Here is a 17669-nt window from a genome sequence, read left to right on the forward strand (position 1 = left end):
GTGATATCCATATATGTATGGATATCATCTGTATCTATCTTCCTGGTAGATTGTGCCCTTTACTAATATGTAGTGACTTTCTTTGTCTCTTCCAGTCAGTTTTAGCGTGAGGTGTTCTTTGGCAGAAATTAGAATACTTGCATCTATTTGCTTTTAGGCTCAATCTCTATGAAGTATTCTTTTCCATTCTTTTACTTTCAGTGTATATGTTTTTGTATGGAAGAGGTGTATCTCTTATGAGTTTTGTTTTTTTAATCTAATCTATCAGTCTATATCTTGATTGAGGAGTTCAGATCATTTACATTGGTTTTTTTTAATGAAAATATCTATGGATTCCAGTCATTGTATTGTTTTTCCAGTGCTAGTTGATTGATTGATTGATTGATTGATTGATTCTTTTGCTTACTCTTGCAGTATGATGTATTCTTTCCTTTGGGCACATTAGTGATGCTGGTCTCACTATTTTTGTGAAATCAAAATTTAAAATTTCCTTGAGTATTTTCTGCTGTGGCTGGTTTAGTGCTCATGAATTATTTAGATTGCTTTGTCTGCAAAATTTTTCAGGGAATATTTTCATTTCTAGGATTTTTCTCCTTCTTTCCTTTTATAACCTCGAATTCTTGGCTAAAATATAGTCATTAATTTCCTGCATAGTCTTTCTTAAATCATTCAGTGACTTTTATGTGTCTAAAGCTCACTAATCATCTTATTAATGAAATCATTTAATTGGTTATTTGTATCTTCTTGGAGCTCATTGAACATCATACAGATTGCAGTATTCAACTGTTGGTCTCAACTTCATTTTGTTTAAATACTTTAACAACTTATTTTTCAAGTTCTTTGGAAATTCATTTGTTTTAATACCCAGAGGCTCAGCTTTTGGAGGCATCTTGTTGCCTTATTTATTCCCAGTTCTTATATATTTCTGTTACATTTTGTGGATCCATTGGGATAGAGGGCTCTACCGCAATAGAGATCTCTTTAATGTGTGGGATTAGCTTGTGTCCTTGACTTTGGGTATGAGACAATGTGCAGACATCTGCTCCTCCTCTTCAGGATAGAACAATGATTGATAATAACCACATACGAAAACCAAGTCATATTCCTGTATCAGCACTTAAGTTTGAACTCGTTTAAGAAAGTTTTCAACTCTTTCAATAACCCAAGAAGGTGAAAGAGTAACAGTGACAAAGTTTAGGCTAAGAGCTAGGAGAAAAAGGAAGAGGGGGAGATGTAAAATGAAACACATCATGATGGTATAGTTTTATGCCTGGACAGAAAGGAGAGGAGGGTGGAAAATAGGTTTGTGAGGGAGCAAAGACGAAAGGGTGAAGGAAGTATAAGTGGGAAGCATGAGAGGTTTCATGGATGTTGGAACTAATTAATCATGCATCTCCATCTGTTGAAACCCAGTGTTGTAAGATATAGAGGCACCAGTGGTAAAAGTAAACCAAATAGGTCTTTGTAATTATTAAAAAATTAAACCATTACCCTTACCCACACACTGGGCATGAGGGAGCCTGCATCCTCATGTGGGCTGCAGGCAGGTTTGAGAGAGAACCAACACTCCACCCAACTCTAGTCTCCAGCCTACTGAATTCCAGAGCCTGTTTTCTTCAGGATTTTTGGTGGAGCCTTTATTCTGTTCCCTTTAGTAAGTTCAGCCCTAGGTTCTCTGCTAGCCAGGAACTTTCAGACGGCTGCCCACTAACCTCACCTCATCTTTGGAACTCCCAATTACCTTTCCTTAGCTCACTCAGCTGCCTGTGGTTTCTTTAGTCTCAGGGAATGAGGGAGGCAGTTCCTCAGTTCCTGCGGGCTATCTCTTCACCCCTGGTGCCTGGGTATCCTCACTGCCCAGAGTTTCCAAATTTATCTTCAGTTCTATATCTCCTGTGCCCACAGTGAGCCAGAACTAGCGAGGCAGGAATCCCTGCTGCCCACAGTGCGAGCAGTGCCCTTTGGAGCAAGTGCCTTGGTGCATGCCCCTTGACCCCCACCTCCGGCCACCTTCTTTCTTTGAAAATTCCTAGCATTTCTCTGGTTGCTGAGTCTCTGAACGTGGGCTGGGCTCCACATTTATGGACCAGGATTGAGCCTGCTATTACTGCAGATTCCAGACTATCTCCTGCCTGGGAAACATTGTTTCCACCAGAGTCAAGAACAGTGGCTTCTGGACAAGGGTCTAGCTATGGCCACATGACTATGGCCACACCCCCACCTTCCTTCATTTGAGAAAGTTTTGCACATTCCACAGGGTACTAAATCTCAGAAGCTGAGCTTGGACCCACATGGGTGATCTGAGAGTGTATTTGCCGTTATTGACAGATACTCTAGTTCATGTCCTTTTAGGGAAATTAGGTGGCTCTGCCACACTGTGAACAAGTCTCTCCAGATCTATGCTGGGTGAGTGCCTGAGTTTCTTTCTGGCTTCCTTTCTTGTTCGGACTTTCCCACTTTCTCTGTTTCACCCAATGGCCATCTTGTTTAGTGTATTTCCGTGGTTGGTGAATCTTCTACCTCATGCTGCCATGCCCTGTATGACCTTGGTGGATACCATGGAGCTTTCCCATGGATGCTGCTTCCTCTGTGCCACTCTGATGGGGACTGAAAAGGGAATAATTATTTTCACAGAAGTTGATTTTTATGTTTACTTATTTGTCTGTGTTAAATATAAATAAATAACTATAAAATATAAATTAGCTTTATTATGAAACATTAATCGTTGTGAGCAATTTTTCAATCCTAATGATTACAAAAATGTTTTTGTTGAAATTTGGCTAATTTTTCTAATGTCCAGTCTCATATTCTAACAAACTTAATTGGTAGTTGTTGGATTTTTACATTTACACATAGACAAGAACAAAACACACTAGAATATCATGTTTAGAGAAACTCTTAAACAGTTTAGGAAAGTAGAAACTTTTATAGATGACACTAAATTTTTGGTAACAAAATTGTACATTGGTGGGGTTCTTCCCCAGTTCAGGCTTTCAAAATATTCTCTCTGAGCCAGGCACAGTGATGTACTCCTGGCTGTGAACTCAGAGAAGAAGACTGCAAATTCCAGGCCAGCCCAGACAGCTTAGCAACTTGAAGAGACCCTCTCTCAGGATACAAAAAATTTTTAAAAGGCCGAGTTTGTAGCTTGGGTTCAATTCCTACTGCCACATATGCTGCACATATGCACACTCACACACAGAGACAATTCTCTGTGAATTTTTTTACTTTTATTTTTTTGTTTTGTGTTTGTTTTTTGGTGATACCAGGGATTGAACTCAGGACCTTGCACTTGCCAGGCAAGCACTTATTCCACTGAGCTATCTCCCCAGCCCAATTCTCTCTGAATTAAGAGTCCCTTTAAAGAAACAATATTTTTGTATACTGCTTTTACCTTGAATGGCTAGATCATTGTTCTTTTAAAAAAAATATATTCTTGGTAACATACTGCCATCTGCTTTTGTTACAACAGAAAAGATTAGTGATAATTGAATCCTACTTGTATATTTATGTCATTTGGAAGGTTTCTAACTCTTTGGGTACTTTACCATGAAATACCTACACTGAGAAGGATTTTCAAGATCATGCCATTATTCATCCCAAAATAAAAAGGCTTGGGGTTAAGTAAGCACACACTAACCACAAAACCTGAAAGGTGAAGGCATCACTATTGACTCCTCTACACTCAGCCTCCTTTCATAAAGCCCTGGTAGAGTCAGGGACTTCCAAGAAAAAGCACCAAAGGTAGCTCCCACTGTCACCAATGTATTAAATATTGTGAAAGCTTTATATGTTTCTTATTTTTAGATAAGAGAGAAAGACAAGTTTGGTAAGTAGGTGCTCAATGACCTTTACTTAAACCTCTCTCTACTCTTTGAACTGTTGGTTTTTCTATTTTGTCATCTACCTTTTGTTCCCTGATACATAAACATCAAATTGGTGATTAGGATACAGGCCTTCAGCATTCCTTATGATCTCGAAATTATTTTATTCTTCATAAACTTATGTCAGTGCTGGTTTTCAAATTATTCCCACTTTCTTCTCAAAGGTATTGAAAGAACTTTTCTGAACAATTTTGAACATAGATTGCCATCAGTAATTTTAAAAATTAGTATTGAAATAGATTAAGTCTTGTTCAGATTACACAAAGGAATTTTTAACTCTTCATTTACTATTTAATAACTGCCAACAGTAGGTGTGATATATCAAAACATGTAAGAAATCTCTAATGTAGATTTGTATACCTGATATCATGCCTAAACTACTAAAATAACTAAAATGCGAAACAAACATGCTATTTAGGCTTAGTAGTGGAGTAGAGCTTAGTGATACAGTCTGGGGTGGTGATGCATACCAGTGTGGGAGGCTGAGGCAAGAGGACAGCAAGTTCAAGCCTAGTCTGGGCAGCTTAGTGACTCAGTGAGATCCTGTTTCCAAATTTTAAAAAGAGTGGAATAGGGATAGAGATACAGCTCAGTCAGTGTTGAGGCCATGGTTTCAGTCCCTAGTAGTATTTAAAAAATTGTTTTTCTACCTATTGTTGCTCAGTTCTTAACATTCCCAAATAAAATCTAACATGATTTGTACTATATTGTAGACATGTGCCTAAAGCCACAATAGAAACATGTTGTTTCATAGTTTAGCCCTAGCTTATTCAACTGCACTTTACTTAAATTTTACATAACTCTGATATTTACTTACAAGGGTCAAACTTGTAAAAGATAGTTGGAACATATCTCCTCTAATCAATTTAATAATCTCTGGAATTACCCTTGGGAGCTTTCAGTGATAGGTTAATGTATAATGTCATAGTTACCGTGAACATGTTCTCATGTTCATTTTAATTATAAATTGACACAGGGACAATTTCTGAAAGGTATAATTATGAATACTACAAAAATTTTTATAAAATATTAAAAATTCTGCCTCAAAACGTTTTTGTGCAATTACTAACAAATAGCTTCTATTAATTCAGGTAGCAGCAGTGAAATGTATCTTGTTTATAAGCTTTTCATTTAAGACATTTTTCTTGCTGGGATCGTCTCCTAGTGTGAAAGTTGTCCGAAGATAATAGCACATCAATTCAGAAGTGTAATAGATTTGAGAACCCAACATGCTGTCAGCGTGAAGTAGTTTATCAGTCTTACTAGCACACTGTGTTACATCTAGAATCATTAGATATTTGTTCTTTTATTTTCATATCAAAATACATAATTTACATCCTGATACTGATTGCTTACTTGGGACATGGGTAATTTTCCTGTTTAAAATATTTTCCTTTAAAGTATATATCAGAATTTTAGGTGATAATGAAAGAAGAGACACTTTATTAGGAACAGGAAATGTTTCCTTTTTATAATTACATAATTTATAACAGTATGAAATTTATATAATTAAGTTAATAGTGCTAATACCTTTATATTAGAAACAAAATAATAAATGCATTTTGAACAAGCCCTGACCAATTCTTAGAAAATTTATAGACGCACATGTACTCATGCACAATACACATTCTTTTTCCTGGGGTCACATTTGACTCACTACAGGAATGTTTTATTATTTTTTAACTGTTCTGCCTTTTCCATAAAGCTTGAGATAAGCCTTTTCAGTTTTTAGGTCCCATTTGCTAATTTTCATTCTTAGTAATAGCTTTTTCAAGTACTACTGCTGCTGCCTTGGTCATTGAAAAAGTTAATTAAACCTAGTTCTCCTAATACTTTTTACATCATAATACCAGCTAAGTATTCTTTAAGTTCTCTTGCTTATATTCTCAGAAGCATGTTTTAAACTAATTTCCAAAGTATAAGAGAAAACACTTTATAATTATATTAATAAGAATTCATGATGGAATTTATAAGTTTGTTTCAGTTATGCTGGTGTTCTGTTCTCTGTAAAGTTGAGTAAGAGAATTTTTTTCATTGTGTTGTTTTGTGGATCAGAGCCTACCACTGCTGTGGCCTGTGTCCTGGTGCAGTAGTAGTAACAACATGTTCAGTAATAGGAATATCACCTGCTTGCCACAAATATGACCTCAACAGTTTATTATGTTTATTGGTAGGAAATCGAACTCAAGATCTTGTGTTTGCCAGGCCAGTGCTGTTCTGTTGAGCTAAATCCCCAACCCAAACTTAGCAGTTCTAAAGAAGGAAAAAAAATAGGAAGAAGACATGTTTTTCAGGAAAAAAAAAATGTTTTTGTTTTGTTTTCCCCTTCATAAAAAGCACTCATGTAAAGAGAATACAGAGATTTTTTTTTTTGTGTGTGTGTGTGTGTGTGTGTGTGTGTGTATGTATGTACAGAGTATATTTAACATATTTACAATTGGAGGGCCATCAGGATAGATCAGCCGACTAAACGCCTGTCTTAACAAGTGCAGGGACCAGGGTTCAATCCCCAGTCCCACGAGTCCAGGCATGGTGGTGCACACTGTAATCCCAGTGCTGAAGAGGCCGAAAACAGGAGGATCACTATGACTCTGAGCTGCACAGTGAGACCCTGTACCAAATACATAAATGGAAATAAATAAAATATTTAGAATTAGTCTCTCTGAAACAGTCTCATAAAGAGAGTGATTAGCCACAATTTTCTCTCTTGCATAAATCTTAGTACAGGAAATAAATTGAAACCAAATTTTTAGCTCAAAAAAGAACATAGAAAAAATTACCCCAGCCGGGAAGATTAAGGGGAGTGAAATAGCATTATTTGTATGAAGAAAATGGTGAAACATTTTGGGAACTTGTAAATCCCCAGTGTCAGTTATCAGCTAGACTTATACATGGCACGAAAGTACAAGAATTGAATTCAAAGGAAATGTAAAGAGAACTATTGCATGAAAGAATTCTTGAAATGGAAATGCTCTCTAGTGAATGATATAGATGCACAGGAACACATGTAATATGTTGCAGATGTGTGTTTACTGTGTGAAATGAAGACGAACCAAAGCAGAGTAGGTGCTGGTGTCTCAGACATAAAGTAAGGGCCAATCAAGTACCAAGTAGATACTTAAGTAGCAGTGACTTAGAAAAGAAATGAGGCAATAGGGAAAACAACCAATCAGAGAAATTAAGAGAAGAAAATAAGAATTTTGAAAGTAGAAAAATTAAAAATGTAAAAAGTAAAAAGTGTTTAAGCCATTCGATTCTAAAGTCTGATGGATTAAACCTTGTATTGTACAAATTCCATTTGTGTTTTGCTTTTTGTTTTTATAAGACTGCTCTACTCAGTTGCTATGTTGCCCAGGCTTGGTTTGAACTTGCAAACCCTCTACTTCAACCTCTCAGTACTGGGATAACATCAGTGCTACCAGACCCAGCTTCTCCTTATTCTTAATTGACTACTTGAAATAACTTTGTAAGCAGGAGTCTTTTGAATTGATTTTCTGAAATGCTTTACAATCTTTAAAGGAGTCTTGAAGTTAGGTGAAGCTGAGAAATTAATGTGCTATCACTTTGCCACAGTGGTTCTCAAACTTGGATGCTGGCCAGCATCCTTTGCTGGGTTTCTACCTCCACCCAGACCTTATTGTGCTTTAACAGGACCACCAGGTGATTCAAATACAAGCTAACAGTTGAGAAGCACCAATTTAATGCATGGGATCATCTCTCAGTACATTTCCACTCACATTGGTGCCCTGCCCCTCACTACGTAAATTAATAAACCCTCCCAAAACGTATGATTCCATAATCAATCGGCTTGAACTGCTATTGTTTATAGGCTAAGTAGCTCGGAATGCATTCTGCAGGTGGTTATGTGGGTGGATTTCTCCCCCCAAAACTCACAGCAGACACTTCAGTCTTAGTTCAGGGATTTTTGTAGAGCTTCTGAAAACCAGCATCTTTAGCTGATAAAGATTTCTCTGAAAACATTTAATCATTTAAGCACAATAAGTAATTGTATTAGATGTCTCTAGGTTTTAAAAAAAATAATAATAAATTGTCCAAAGGTAAGAAAAACATACAGGAATCAAGACTTAAGAATGAGTAATTTCTTATATGGACTTGATTCTTTCAGTTTTCTGTATTTGTTTTCAGCATTCTTTAAAGCACATCCTTTAAATAAGCTCCTTGTTCAGCCTTTTTATTAGCTATGGAAGCATCCCTAAAAATTTATTTAACAGATAATCCAATTGGTTTTAGAACATAAAATGAGAATGTGATAGTAAAAATTCTAAAGACTGTGATAAACACAAATGTTAAGTGGCAAAATGTTTATATGGCAATTAATGCTGTGTCATCTTTTCCATGTATCAGTTCTTTCAAGTACACATTGATACATTTGAGGCTTAATATACTATCTGATGTACTTTTAATCAAGATACATAATTAAAGACTATGATAAATTAAATGAGCAATATGGATAATAGAGAAAGTACCAACATGACTTCAAAATATCCTACAATGAACTCTAGGTAAACAATTCTTTGTTTTGACATGAAGTGACTAAAACTGCTTTGAACTCAGTGGTTAATTTTAGCTTTCATATATCCCCAGGTAAGTTTAATCCACAACTATGGGATTCATTTGCTTTAGATCTGAAAATGTCATTTTGGAAATGCCATTTGATGTTGAGGAAATCTTGTGAGACCTTCAATAAACCTCTTAAATCCAGAAACTTGTATTTTGCTGAAAGGAAAAGGAAGCTGCACCTTAAAATTTTCTTACCTCATAAATGAAAACTTTGAATACTGAAAAAGTTGTAAATTGGGCCAAATATAGCCAGTCTTTCTACTTATTGACACATTGTAAAACAGAACATCTAAGTTAAAGAAAGCAATTTATGTCCTAGGTAACTATTCATTGATGTGCCTACAAAGAGCAAAAAGTGCAACATCAAAACATTTTATTTAAACAGCTCATATTTAATTTAATGTAAATTATTCATTGCCCAGTGAAGGTTCTAAAATGGGGAAATCAACATTTTTGATATAGTCTTGCCTTTGCTCTGTGCTGTACAATAAATGGTGCATGCAGCACGTTTCCCCAGGTGTCTGCGTATTACCAATAAAGCTTTCACTGTGCCTTAGCGAAAGGGGCTGAACACCTATTGCTGTACTTTGTATTCCAATTATTTGCTTTGTGAATCTCTATAAAGATTTTTGAAAATATTTAAAATTATTGAAGAAAACAAAGTTTTCCATGAAGATAACCACTTATGGATTTAAACTAATTAAAATTACATTTGGTAGATGTACCCTTTCTGTTTAAATTTTATTTTGTCGTAATCTCCCATTGAAGAAATGATTCAAGCCACTTTGAATAATGCCATAACACATTTTCCAAGGATGCTTTTTATTGGGTTCCTGTAATTTCTGATACACTAAATCATTTACTCAATATTATGGAAATACCATGATTATATTAATCTCCTGAAGAAAAGATGAGCGAATTAACCCATTTTGTTCTAGTGACTCTTATACTAACCTACTTAGTTTTGTACTTTTTAGTTTTTTCTTAAGTAAATCCTCATTGATTAATATTATATGTAACAACTCAAAAATCTGATTATCTTAGCATTAAAAATCTTGAGATGATGTATATTGTTACCATTCTGAAAGACAAAATCAATTAAAAATGAAGATGAGGGCTGAGGATGTAGCTCAGTGGTAGAATACTTGCCAAGCATGTGGGAGCCCCTGGGTTTAATCTCCAGTAATGCCGAAACCAAAACAGAACAGCAGCAGCAGCAGCAACAACAACAACAAAAACCCTAAGACACAAAGCATAAATACAAAGAGATCAAGAGGATAATTAATTAATTAATTTGCCTGAATTTACAGAAGTAATTCAGAGTACTGGGTGTGTTCAGTTATTTGGTTTGGTTTGGTGTTTTGTTTTGTTCTTTGTTTTTTTGACACAGGTCTTACTGTGTAATTCAGCCTAATTTTGAGCTCAGTATGTAGTCCAGGCTGGTTTGGAAGTCACAGTGACTCACATGCCTCAGCCTCTGGAATGCTACCTAGGGTGACAGGTGTGCACTACTACATCTGGCTAGTGTAGTATTTAATTTGAGGGTAGAAGAAAATTAGCAATGAATGTGTTACTCTTTCCACTTCTCTGTCTTCAATAAATAGATTTAAAGGAGGAAGTTGAGCTCGAAGAACACAGAATTTAGTACTCTGAAAATAAGAGAAAAAACTGCTCTGAAAAAGGAATGCAGGAATCTCTGGAGGTATAACTGGGAATAGTCCAGCAGTGTAGTTGAAAATTACTCAGTCCCTCAATCTGAAACATAGAGAACAAAGATACTAGATAGTTACCAAAAAGATACTAACCATGACAGCAAGAAATTTTGTCACTGTGCTTATTAAATTTAAATTTGTGAACTGACCTGTATAAAAATACATTATACAATCCTTTAAAAGTACAAATGAGGACAGAGAGTAAAAGCTGATGAAATGGAGGCAGATCAACAAAGAAACGGATCTTTCAATTTTCAAAGCCAAAGAGCAACTATCAATTGTGCTTAATATACAGTAATCCTTACCATTTGTGTGTTAGCTTTGCATAACATTAGAAGTTAATGATGCAGTGCAGTTCCACAGTTCTTGTCTTGTTGTTGTTGTTGTTGTTAAATAGAATCCCCCTCAAGATTCCAAAGCCACAAAGCAACTGTTAGTGTTCAGTGACCTTCTGTCTTTGGGGCTTTGAAATTGATTTTCCTCATTTCAGTCTGAGATAGTCTCTCTTCAAGTGTTCCTCTCTAGTTCATCACCGGAGTGAAAACAGGGGCACAAATAGCTGAGAACTGGAGGCAGGCATCATGCAGGGCATCATTAGAAACATCAGAACAAAAATCAACTGGCTCCAGTGTGCTCTGTGTTAAAAAGAAGCTGCTGCTGCTTTATTGCTGAATACAATGGGGCATGTTCTCACAAGATTCACTTTTTTATTCCCAAATATGAGGAATAAAGAAAATTTCTGCCTTTATTCTACGAATCTCATGTGGCTTCCAGGTCAAACCCATATGTTTTTGATAGTAATTTTTGCAGAATTTTTATATGTGAAAAACATATTCCCAAAGCCATATGACCAGGCAAAGAATCATAGGATAAGGAAAAACTATTAACACAGAAAAATGGATGCCTCATAAAGCATTATATGACAAAATAATTTTCTCATACAGACAGCTGTTGTACATACCTCATATGAGTTTCAGTATTATTTTTTCGCTATTTGTAGAATTCTAAACGTAAGGAATCCTGGTGTTGGATCTGGAGAAAAATAAAGGGGAGACCTAGGTTTAAAGATACATTAATCATGGGGTGCAGTTTGTAGGATTTTATGTGTTATGTATTATACTGGAAATAAAAGTATTCTTTGGAAAGGTAGATTCTGTTTGAACCCAAACACTAATCCATTTGTACAAATCTGAAGCCACATATTCTCTGCTATAGAAGATATGGTGGCACAGACCTTCCCTACTGTGTATAAGAGCTTTTTAAATGTATATTTAGCTGTATCTATGGAATCTACTTAATCAGCCCTCACACAAATAGTATCATTTTTAAATGGTTTCAAAATACATCAATTTAAAAAATATTTACTAATTCTTTATGTATCAGAGCCATATTAAATAGAGGCCAATGATTTAAAAATATAAGGCACTGGTAATCTGGCTCCTCATTCAATGTTTTATTATGTTTCTGTACACAAAATGCCCAGGCCCTAATCTGATGCTCTCCTGATATGGTTGGTCATTTTGACCGAAGGGGAGAAAATTTTATATTGAAAATCAGTGGCAAAGAGTAAAACTATGTTCTGTTGGTTCCTGCAGCAACAAAAATAAATTTATGATTAAATAAAATAGAAACTATTTCAAGGTCAAGAAGATTTGAATTATACTAATACTAATGAATAAAATATTTAAGAATATTATATATTTATTTTTCCCTTTTTTGGCGGAACAGGGATTGAACTCAGGCCCTTGCACTTGCTAGGCAAGTGCTTATTCTGCTAGCTATCTCGCAGGCCCCGATATTTTTCCCATTTACACGGGGCAGTGCTAAGGATTGAACTCAGGCCCTCACACATGACCTCAGACCCTGCAGAGGACGTGTTCTTTCACTGGCCACATTCCTGATTCTTACATCTTTATTTTCAGCAGCATCTCAGAGTGTCACTTTCTTCTTAAAAAAAAAAAACAAAAAACAAAAAACAAGAATTTCATAAAAGTGCAATCCTAATACTTGAAAGTTGCTCTGCTGCCTCAACAATGAGAGCATATATTGATAGTTTAGTTGGGAAATTTAAACTAGAGATTAGCATCAGTCAGACTCATGGTCCTCTGCACAGTGGACATTCACATTTTTATCCTGAAGCTAAGACTGATCTTTGGAGTCCTATTTGTTTGTTTCTTTTGGAATCTTTGTTTCAAACTTATTCCCAGACTTCTCCAACTTAATTTGCTGCAAAGAGTGAATAGTATGTAAGCAAAAACTGAAAAGAACTGCAGTAAAATAGCAGCTCCTAGGCCAAGTTTGATCTTTTTCAGAAGCTGACTTAGTTCAGTTTGCGTCATTCTTAGAAGTCTCCTCAAAATTCTCCACAAGATCTGGAACCTCGTCATCATCTCCTCTCCAGTACCAAGCAGTGCTTCTCCATCCCCACGTTGTTTGGCAGAGCTTTAGCTGGTCTTAAACTAGTTAGACTGTCTGCATCAAGTGAGTTCAAGACAGTGGGTAGCATTTCTGTCAATTGTTTGTCTCATCGTGGCTTGTAATGGTGAAGTGTTTGCTGCCAGAGATGCCTGAACTTTTGGGTTGGTGAAGTGAGTAACCGTTCCCTGGTTTGTAAACATATTTACCTGTTCACTTCCAGAAATACTGTTTATCTCTAACTTAAATGAGAACTGAAGTTTTTTATCATCTGCTGTGGTCCTATGAACTACCTTCTTTCTGCAGGCAGTTCCTTTCCCACCAACACGCTGTTGTGCCTGCAGTTTGGCAAATTTTTCCTGGTTCGTGATAGCTTCTTTCATCCTGTTAACATGAATAGGGGGCTGTGCAGTGGACTAAGGCTGGCTCTCAGAGGATCTCAGGTCAAGCAGCTGAAATTAGGCTTACACAAGCAGGGACACAAGATGGCAGCTAAAGGGCTGGAGTCCTATTTGAATGCAGATTCAAATTCCATCTCCCATTAAGAAATTACTTAAACTATTTTGAATAAAGCTTTAACACTTTTCAGGTATGCTTTTCATGTTGGTCCCAACTATTTTCAGATTTACTCTCCTTCCTCAACTACAGAGGTTGCCATTTTATTTTACACATATTTAAATACCAGGAACTTTTTCAGTTTGAAATACAGGGGTCAATAATGCTCCATGGAACTTTCATTCTAATGGGAGAAGACCAGCATCAGATTTATGTAGTAGAGGTATCATTCTTAGCCTGTCAACTTAGGCTAGAATTACAGCTTTTGGATTTTGCTTATAGTTTAAGTCCTCATCCCTAGAAACTTTTGTTTAGACATTTTGAGTCCTTCCCTCTTCTACCCTGTCGTTTTATATGACACTCTGAACATAGCAGGGAGCATCTGGTGACTGAGCCTTCTCCACCAGGACATTCAGTTCCACACTGTCTGTCCCTTCATTATGAGTCTGAATTAGTGCTGAGACGGTCTTCTTTCCTGTCTGTGAAGACTCTCAGGTCTGGCTGCATGCTGGACTGTTTCTGTGCTACTCCTGATGCCGTGGAGGTCCACTATCTATGGACTCTATGCACTCTAGAGTCTCCTTTTCAGAAGCCAGGCACAGGCTCTTCATCTCTGGTGCGCATGCCCTCTGCCCTCCACCATTCCCTCTGTTCCTTTCTTCTTAACGCTTAATAGAATGGACTTTTATTTTGGTTCTAAGGAGAATATTTGTTATATTCTGTTGCTTTCAGACATTCTGTACTTCTCATAGCCTCTGTGTATTTACTCTCCCCCTGAAGGTCTGTGTGGTATCAAAAGACCATGGCAAGGTAATCTGTTGGGGGCCGTGAGCCCACATGTAGTGGATTGCCCACTGGTGTTCAACTTGTTACACCCACCTGAATAGAACCAGGTAGCTCTGGGTGTGGGAGACCCACCTGAGGACTGTTGTCAGCAGCATAAGAGGCAGAACAAGAGAAGAAGGGAGGCTATTAGAAGCTTCTGGTTCTCGTGGGGTATTCTGCTGAGAGACCTTGTCATGCTGGCTTTCCTAGTGAACTTGGTTGTTCTCACTGGAAGAGGAGCTCAGGACCTTATTGTCTCTGAGAATGTCTATGGTTCACTTTAGGGGAGCTCTGGTCCACACCTTGAGCATCACTTCTCTGAGAGAATCCTGTCGCATTGACGTTCCTGCTGGAACTTGGCTTTCCTCATTATTGGAGGAGCTCAGGATCTCATTGTTGCTGAGGATGTCTATGATACTTTGGTTCTTACTCTGGTTCTTACTTTGAGTGTTGCTTCCTGGATCCAGTTCAGAACCCTCAGCCTGCTAGCGCAGATCCTTCATCCCACTGCCACAGTCTTTTTTAGCTTCCCTCACTGACCTTTGGGCCTTCCCAGCACAGATCCGTGAAGCAGGCCTGCATGAGATTTTGTAAGGGCTTTAGGCCTCTAGTTGGACTTGTGGGAGACAACATTATGAGCTTTTGGTTTTGGACAAATGGACTCATGCAGGATAATAGGATCCAGGCCCTCAACTGGATTCTTTGGTTCTTAGTGTATGCAGCTTTCCTGCACTCTTTGTATATGATTCTTTAGGTGATTCTCTATAAAATAATCTTATAAAAATGTGTCCTGTATTGTGTTATTCACCCTGCAAAACCCCAAACCACTGCACCACATACCCTATACTATACAATTTTGGTTTTTTCTGTGTGCAGAGCTTCATTGGGTAGTTCTTTCTGCTATTTTTTACCCTCAACATGACAGAAAAAGCCTCAGCCTTCTTGAGAGTCTTGCTATCTTCCCAGCACGCTGCCTGTCATGCAGAGCATGGGTTTCTCTTTGTGGGCCCCATCAGATCCTCTGCTCCAATGGTTCTGTGCTTTCTCCCAGTTTGAAGATATTGCCCTCATATAGGGGGAATTCATGCATGCTGTTTTTTCCAGATATTCTGGTGACATTCTAGTTTATTCCATTTCACCTATTAGTATGGACTTCAGAAAACCATTAAGAAAGGGCCAGCCAGATAGCTCAGCAGACCAAAGCACCTGCTTAGGCAGACACAGTGACCTGGCTTTGATCCCTGACCTGCCATTCCAGCCGTGTCCATGACCCCAGGTGCACTGAGATTGAGATTAAGATGGTGTGGTAGTGCATGCCTGTAATCCCAGTGCTTGGGAGGCTGAAAACAGGAGGATCACTAAAAGTCTGAGCTGCATGGTGAGACTCTGTAGACCCTGTACTAAATACATTAAAGAAAGAAAGAAAGAAAGAAAGAAAGAAAGAAAGAAAGAAAGAAAGAAAGAGAGAAAGAAGGAAAGAAAGACAGACAGAGAACACCAGTAAGAGACTCGGCGGTGCCATCTTATCTCTTCCAGAGTCAACTAAAATAAAACAGCCACTGAAATTGGCAAGGGTGACACAGAACAAATACAGGAAAAAGAAAGAAATTTCAAGTGAAACAAACAGCCTAGGAAGTTTACTAAAAACCCTGTATTAAAATAATAAATGTTTTAAATAGAGATATAATATGCTTAGGGGTAGAGTACCCCATGATTAGATCCCTAGTGCCAGGGAAAAACTGAATACAACTGAACAAACTAACAATGATATAACTGGTTACATTGAGCATTTTGAAGAAAATATACATTGTGACATGGTAGAGATTGAGGATGGCTTTGGTTGGATCAAGTGGCAGGTTTTAAAAGCTGAGTCGAGACTTCGAGGATGAAGGATGGTGATAGTAACAGTTATTTTATCCTCCAGTGCATGACAGTGAATAAGCAATGAAATAATAGCGTGTAACACAATACGTACTCAGCAGACGGTAGTTATCACTATTGTCATTCATGAAGGGGACAGTATGGATAGTTGGCTCAGTAGTGACAGGAGGAGTCATCCAAAAAGGATATGATACCAGAACCCACTCAGGTTATAACATAATGAGTTGTACCCAGTCTTCTTTTTCAGTAAAGACTATTATTTGGCCCTATGAAATACATCCTGTAGTGCTTGGTAGGACTTTTTTTTTAATTGAATTTTCTAAGAAGATAATCATAAGATTTCTGTGCAATTAAATAATATCTCACAAACTCCAACTCTATACATATTTATCTCTATCCAGATAGATAGATAGATAGATAGATAGATAGATAGATAGATATGCTCCACCTTCTCCAAGTAGAAATACTTACGCATCTTTCAAACTGTTTTTTCTTTAATTCTCTCTGATGTTGAGGGAATAGTTTTTTACTATGGTCCACTGAGCCTCTTAGTCTTTTTGTATAAACCTTTAAAAAGTGAAGATGTGGATCAGGAGTCAACAGGAAATATCCCGCCTTTCTAACTGTTTTCATACTGCTTATGATGTAAAATGGATTTTTCATCTTTAAATAATTGACAACATAAAAAATATTTCATGACAGAAGAATATTCTATGAAATTAAAATGTCAATGTTCATTAAGTTTTATTGGAGGATAGTACATTCAATCATTTTTGTATTCAGTGGTACAGCCAGAAAAATTCTAGAATGCTCTCTGTGCTTTTGCATAAAAAGTTTGCTGAGGCTTCATCTAGATGACTATTACTTCTTGGCCTGATACAACCCATCTTCTCATTCAGAGTAATGCCAGTGCATAAGATCTCCAGGACCAATTTGTAATCCAGGAAATTCATTTTGTACCTTACAGCTTTTGATGATGTTAGAGTAAGTGTGTGTGTGTGTGTGTGTGTGTGTGTGTGTGTGTGTGTGTGTGGTGCTAGCTATTGAACCTAGGTCCTCATGCATGCTAGGCCAGTACTACAGCACCTAGCTGCATCCCTATCCATGATATTACATTTTGAACTAAGATTTAAAACCTTCAAATTATTAATATTTAAATTAGTTTTTGGTTTGTTGGAATGAAGATTTCAATATGTGAATTTGAACAGAATAATAAATATTTAATGTTTATTAGCATTTGTGCTGAGTACTAATGTGAACATTATATGTGTTTCTTTAATCCTCATAAAAAGCTTCACAGCAAGTGGGTATTGTTATCATGCCCATTTCACAGATGATAAAATAAAGCATAAAAATGTGAGTTCATCATCCAGCTAATGATCGGTGACAGCAGAATTTGAAAACAGTCTAGTTCCGGAGGTTACATTCTTATCAGCCATGATGAATATGATTATGTTGGAAGTGTTAAAAATGCTTCATTTAAAATCCTCCAATGCACCATTTAATTCAAACTGTAAACTTTTCATTTTACAGAGTAGGAGTTCAGTGGAGGAAAATGGCTTCATGATATAGTTACTAATATGTGATATAGAAGTTGTAACTTGCTATTTGCATCTTTTCTAATTTTGTGGTTGACAAAATCATTTTTAAATTTATTAACTGGTTTACAACCCTATAAGATAAATAAATCATTCACTCCATTTTACAGATGGAAAAGACATTGAGGCTTCCTAGAGTCACATTACAAGGAAGTGAGAGAACAGGATCCCATGCCTTGTGATTTCTCTCCAGAATTCTTTCCCTGCATGAGGCACAC

The 17669-nt window shown here is 36.9% G+C and overlaps 1 protein-coding gene and 1 pseudogene across 3 annotated transcripts in view; one reads left to right on the forward strand and one right to left on the reverse strand.

Moving 5' to 3' along the window:
- Tenm3 (teneurin transmembrane protein 3) overlaps window positions 1-17669 on the forward strand; it is a 224670-nt gene that overhangs the window by 14902 nt on the left and 192099 nt on the right. The window lies entirely within an intron of this gene.
- Window positions 12503-12975, reverse strand: LOC101592984 (annotated as a pseudogene).

The sequence above is a fragment of the Octodon degus genome, unplaced genomic scaffold (assembly GCF_000260255.1).
Source record: "Octodon degus isolate 3935 unplaced genomic scaffold, OctDeg1.0 scaffold00114, whole genome shotgun sequence".
Taxonomy (NCBI): domain Eukaryota; kingdom Metazoa; phylum Chordata; class Mammalia; order Rodentia; family Octodontidae; genus Octodon; species Octodon degus.